We start from the raw sequence: 6,099 nt of genomic DNA on the forward strand, positions 1-6,099 counted from the left end.
TTTTCCTTTTATTTATTTACTAGAGGCCTAGTGCACAAAATTCATGCATGGGTGGGGTCCCTAGGCCTGGCCTGCGATCAGGGCCAATCAGGGCCAGGCTGATCAGGGCTGGGCCGGAGAGGAGGCAATGGTCTCAGGGCCGAGCACGGAAAGAACAGATGCTGGACACCGACGCCACCATTGTCAGTGCCCTGCCACCACACAATTCCCCGCCTCCCCCCATCCTTCCCTCACCACTGCGGCAGGCAGGCGCAGGCTGATCAGGGCCTGCCAGCTGGGGGGAGGGACAGGAATGGGAGGTTAGTTGCCGGCCTCAAGGAGAGAGCCAGCCCTCAGGCCCCCTGGGAAAGGGGCCATGTCTGCCGCCACCCACCCCCAGTTACCCGTCCCAGCCTGGGGGCTGGCCCCAATCAGGCAATCAAGGGCCTGCCAGCTGGGAAAGGTAAAGTGGGAGGTTGGCCAGACAGGGCAAGTTGGCTGTGGGAGCACACTGACCACCAGGGGGCAGCTCTCCTACATTGAATGTCTGCCCCCTGGTGGTCAGTGCGCATCATAGCAACCAGTCATTCTGGGTAGCTCTGGTTGTTTAGGCTTTTTTAAAAAAAATTTTTTTATTATTTTATTGATTTTTTACAGAGAGGAAGGGAGAGAGATAGAGAGTTAGAAACATCAATCAGCTGCCTCCTGCACACCCCCTACTGGGGATGTGCCTGCCACCAAGTTATATGCCCTTGACCAGAATCGAACCTGGGGCCTTTCAGTTCCCAGGCCGATGCTATATCCACTGAGCTAAGCCGGTTTCGGCTGCTTAGGCTTTTATATAGATTTGTTTGTTTGTTTGTTTGTTTATTTATTATTTTGAGGTTGGGATAAGAAAAGAACTTCATCTGAGAACATGGAACTCCTTAACAGCAGAGATGCTTTAACCTCTGACTTTAAAGAAATGGCTAGAGAACTGTCCTCCCTGGGTAGCTTGAGGTAGGGTAGTGCTTGCCAGACTTCTGGTGCTCAACAGCCCAGCCTTAGTTTGCCTGATCTCCTGCCACTGTCCTCCTAAATTAGTAGATTATGTTTCACCTTGTATTTTCCTTTCATCATCCCACTGTAGCTTCATTAAAAAACATTCCTTTTAATGATAAGAAAGATGGCATTCAGAAAGACACAGTGTCCTTGTTATATAATTTATTGGTGTCAGAGAATGTGCTAAAATTCAAGGGTCCTGAATCTCATGCTAAATAAAATGCCACAGGTATGTAAAAAATATTTGCTAAAGGAAGAAAGGAAGGAATAATATTTTGATAATTTAAGGAGAGCTCTTTTGGAATTTTGAAGTTATGCTCAAGCATGAGCATTATTCTAATTATTTTCCTATCAACCTCATTCAATCAATAGAGTTTTTACCATATTATACTGTAGAATGGAATGGAAAGCAAGCAAGGACTCACAATCTATTATTTCCATTTTTTTAAATTTTGAATTTATTAATTTGAGAGGGAGAGAAACATCGATTTGTTGTTCTACTTATTTATGAATTCATTAGAGGCCTGGTGCTTGAAATTCATGCACAGGAGCGGGAGGGTCCCTCAGCCTGGCCTGCACCCTCTCCAATCCAGGACCCCTTGGGGGATGTCTGACTGCCTCTCGCAATTCGGGACTGCTGGCTCTTAACCACTCACCTGCCTGCCTGCCTGATTGCTCCTAACCCCTCTGCCTGCCTGGTCGCCCTTAACTGGTCCCCTACCAGCCTGATCACCCCTAACTACTTCTACCTCACCCTGCACCCGGGACCCAGGATGCCCTCTTCCGGCCGGTCTCAGGCACCCAGGACCTGGACTTCCTTCCCTCTGGCCAGCCGCAGTCACCCAGGACCCAGGCCAGCTGCAGCTGCAGGGAATCATAGGCAGGCGGATTCGCCTGGACCGCAGCTGCAGGTGTCCAGGACCTTGGGGCGGGTGGCTTGTCCCTCTCCCTGGCCGCAGCCCCAGCCACTGGCGCCTGGGACCACAGGGCAGGTGGCTTGTCCCTGTCCTGGGCTGCAGGTGCAGGTGCAGCCGCTGGCACCCGGGACCTCAGGGAAAGCAGCCTGTCCCTCTCCCAGGCTGTAGCCTGGCTGGTCCCCATTCTTCTCTCATGAGCTCATTTGTGCCTGGCTGGTCCCCATTCATCTCTCCCCAGTGTTGAGTGTCTGAGCCATTATGGCATGAAGGCATGAGGATGTGATGACTATTTGCATATTAGCTCTTTATTATATAGGATTGGTTGCTCCTTTTATGTGTCCTGATCAGAGATTGAACCTGAAATCTTGGTGTACTGGGGTGATGCTCTAAACAACTGAGCTACCCAGCCAGGGCCTCATCTCTTATTTCTTTTTTTCTTTTAAATATATTTTTATTTATTTCAGAGAGGAAGAAAGAGGGAGAGATAGAAACATCAATGATGAGAGAATCGTTGATCAGCTGCCTCCTACACGCCCCCTACTGGGGATCAAGCCAGCAACCTGGGCATGTGCCCTTGACCAGAATTGAACCTGGAACCCTTCAGGCTGCAGGGCAAGGCTCTATTGACTGAGCCAGATCGGCTAGGGCATCTTCTTTTATTTCTTAACAGCCTTTTTTTCTCCCTGTGATATCTCTCCCCCTCCCCAACACATACACATACACAGTCCACACCTAAGCTCTGCCCTCAGCCCCCACCAAGTACAGATTCTTGCTAAGTACTGTACATGTTGACACAATTTAGAAAGGCAGAAGGGTGTTTCCTATCCCCTGAGTCTGTAGAAATCTCTTTCTTAGAGCTGCTTATAAAATCCAAGCAATTGGGAAACACTTACGAATTTATTCTCCTGAGATTTACACAGATTTATAAAAATAATCTGGTGCTCTGGAAAACTTTTATACAAAAACCAAAGGCCTAGTTTTGTTAACCAAAATTTCTTAAATTTCAGTCTCCCTATATGTTGAATGGGGACACGATGATGTCTAGAAAAATGTTTGAAATGGGTGAAAGGCCATATAAATAAAGGTTCCAGTATAATCATCAACAAAGCTAATAAAATATGATGGTATCAAGAGTGCTGGGCCCAGAAGTAAAATATCTGATATCAAGTGAATGAGGCCTCAGCTAAACAAATCCTAAAGAATGTTCACTGAGCCATGTATGCAGAATAACTACAGGAAGGAAGATGGCGAAAGTGGCAGCTTGTGTTTCTTTACCCCTCTTACAAGAAACTACTTCTCTTAAATGTAAATTAAAATCTCATGTCAAGTAATGAATGAAATATCAGGCTTTAAAAGTTATCTTTTGCCCTAGTTAGTTTGCTTAGTGGATAGAGTGTTGGCCTGCAGACCCAAAGGGTCCCAGGTTCAATTCCAGCCAAGGGCACAAACCCTTGGTTGCAGGCTCCTCCCTGGCCCAGACCCTGGTCGGGGTGCATGCAGGAGGCAACCAATGGATTTGTTTCTCTCACATTGATATTTCTCTCTGTCTTTTCCTCTCTCTTCCACTCTCCCTAAAAATCAGTGGGAAAATATACTCAGCTGAGGATTAAGAAAAAAAAACTATTTTAAAAAAGGTTAACATGGTAAACTTTTTAAAAAAGAAAGATTTAAAAAAACACATGTTATCTTTTTGGCCATCAAATTGGAAAAACAACTAAGATATTACTAATTCCTTTGGTAGACAGGATAGACAAGTGCTCTGGGAAACACCTCAAATACTACAGGTGGAGCTGTACATTAGTGCAGCATTCTGGGGGCAATCCATGACTTTCAGGAATCTTAAAACTATGTGCGCACATCCATTCCACTTCTTAGAATTTCTATGTGGGAAATAGGATGTGAATAAAAAAAGTAGCTATGAAGACGCTCACCATAGTATTACTTAAAATAGAAAGTGCTTGAAGTACAGAAATTAAGAAGTTAAGAATATGGTATCTGGATCACTGAGCTAAGATTCAAATTCTGGCTTTGTTGCTTCTCACTGAGATACTGTACATATTACTTTTTAATTTCCATGTTTGTAAAATAACGTTGATCATAATAGAACCTGTTTCATGAGGTGGCTGTGAATATTTAACAAATACATCTAAGGCACTTAAAGAGGGCATATTAAAAGTACTCACGATGTTAGATTATGTTTATTATAATAAAAAATAGAAATAACGTATATTCTAATAAATTGTTTCATCCTAGCAATGTAGTGCCATATATCAATTAAAATGTTGTAGCTGAATATTTGACTTGAAAAAATGTTTCTTATATTAAAAGGGAAACACAGATTATAAAATAGTATTTACTGTTATTGAATTCAAACAGATGTAGTGTACATGAACTTGTTTTGAATTCAAATCTATTTCTCTTTCCAAAAATTTAATTGTAGTTCAAAAGAGCAAAAATCAAATAGTGTTCATTTCAATTCCTTTATCTGCTGGGGTGGGGATCATTGAGAATTTTTCCTGAGCTAATTAATATACTTTTGGTACTTAAGGAATTGCAATTCAAATGACTCCTGTTCTAAATAATAAAATAGAAGTATCTCTTGAACTAACAGGTGAAGTCCCCCATGCCCTAACAAAGTCCCAACATCCTCTCTAGTCTCATAATGCCACTACAGTAATTACATTCCTCATTTACAAGTCAAGAAATACTACTGCTATCAGCTTTCAAATGCCTGTAACAATTTTTAAAAGCATGAACTATGAGTCTAACAAAGTTTATTACGAGATATTCAAAACAGATGTACTTATGAAAAAGTACTGTGGACTTTGAAGAATGATATTTGCATAATGTAAAATTACTGCTAAATGTTAATGTCACCTACTAACAAGAATCACTTATAGGTACTGACTTAGTGTAACTTCAGTTTCAATCTCTAAATTGGTGATTCAATTGATTGCATAGTTAAAACGTTATTTTTACCATCTTTCAGCTCTGAATGCCTAAGACAGTGGTCGGCAAACTGTGGCTAGCGAGCCACATGCAGCTCTTTGGCCCCTTGAGTGTGGCCACAAAGTTTCAAACACACTGTACGTGCGCGCCTGCACGTGGTATTTTGTGGAAGAGCCACACTCAAGGGGCCACAGTTTGCCGAACACTGGCCTAAGAGATAACTACTTGTTACCCAGGTCTTTGCTTTTCCAGCAAAAGTCTACCTCCAATCCTCACAAAACGTCTTGAGCACTCCCAATTTTAAGCAAATAAATACCGTTGCCTGCATGCTTACTAGTACATTGAGTATTACTAATATGAACATACTTCAATTCTTTCCTAATTTAAAGTTATAAAATGAGGACCTGTGACTGCCACCAATAAGAATGAAAATACAACCATATGTTTGCATCACATATACTTTTTTAGTGCGTTCATACATATCTCATTATTAATATTAATGACTTTAGATGCAGGGTAAACAATCTCATACATTTTGACAGCTTTGAACCTCTTTGTTATGGAAGATTTACCTCAACGTTGGGCATTCATCTTTGGGAGTGAAAAGGGTAGTGATGTGGTTTGTAAAAACTCTCTGAACAGTCAGAGGGTGGTGAGCACAGAAAAAAAAGACAAAAGAGAGAGGAACTAACATTCGCAATCAAGCGCCTCCGGAGCCAAATGATGCCAATCAGATCCAGCTGGGAAATGCTACGAGCTGCTCACAGCACAGAGCTTGGCTGGACTACAAGCGCTTTCCTCGACATCTGGTAAAGGTAAAGCTGACCTCACCACTTCATGCCTGGGACAGGTAGACTAAAACCCAAGGAGATTAGCGTCAATTTCACAAGATTAGATACAGTGACTATTGACTATGCTCTTTGTTTTTGGCCAAATGGATTCTAACTGGTGTAGCAGTTTAAAACAAAACAAAACACTTCTTTTCCTGCTTTCTCCTTAGTGAAGTGTAGGTTTGTTGCTTCCGGGCTGAGGCAGATAGTAAGTTACCTCCACAGGATCTCATTCTGGTTGCATTTATGATGACCAGAATAGAATTACAAATACTCCATTATTACTTCCAGTCCTCAACCAGATGTAAATCTGCTAAGTTAAATAAAGACTTAAAAACTTATGATACTTAAGATTTTTTTTCTCGTTACCTTTTTATTTGTCC

Source organism: Myotis davidii, unplaced genomic scaffold, assembly GCF_000327345.1.
Source record: "Myotis davidii unplaced genomic scaffold, ASM32734v1 scaffold128, whole genome shotgun sequence".
NCBI lineage: Eukaryota > Metazoa > Chordata > Mammalia > Chiroptera > Vespertilionidae > Myotis > Myotis davidii.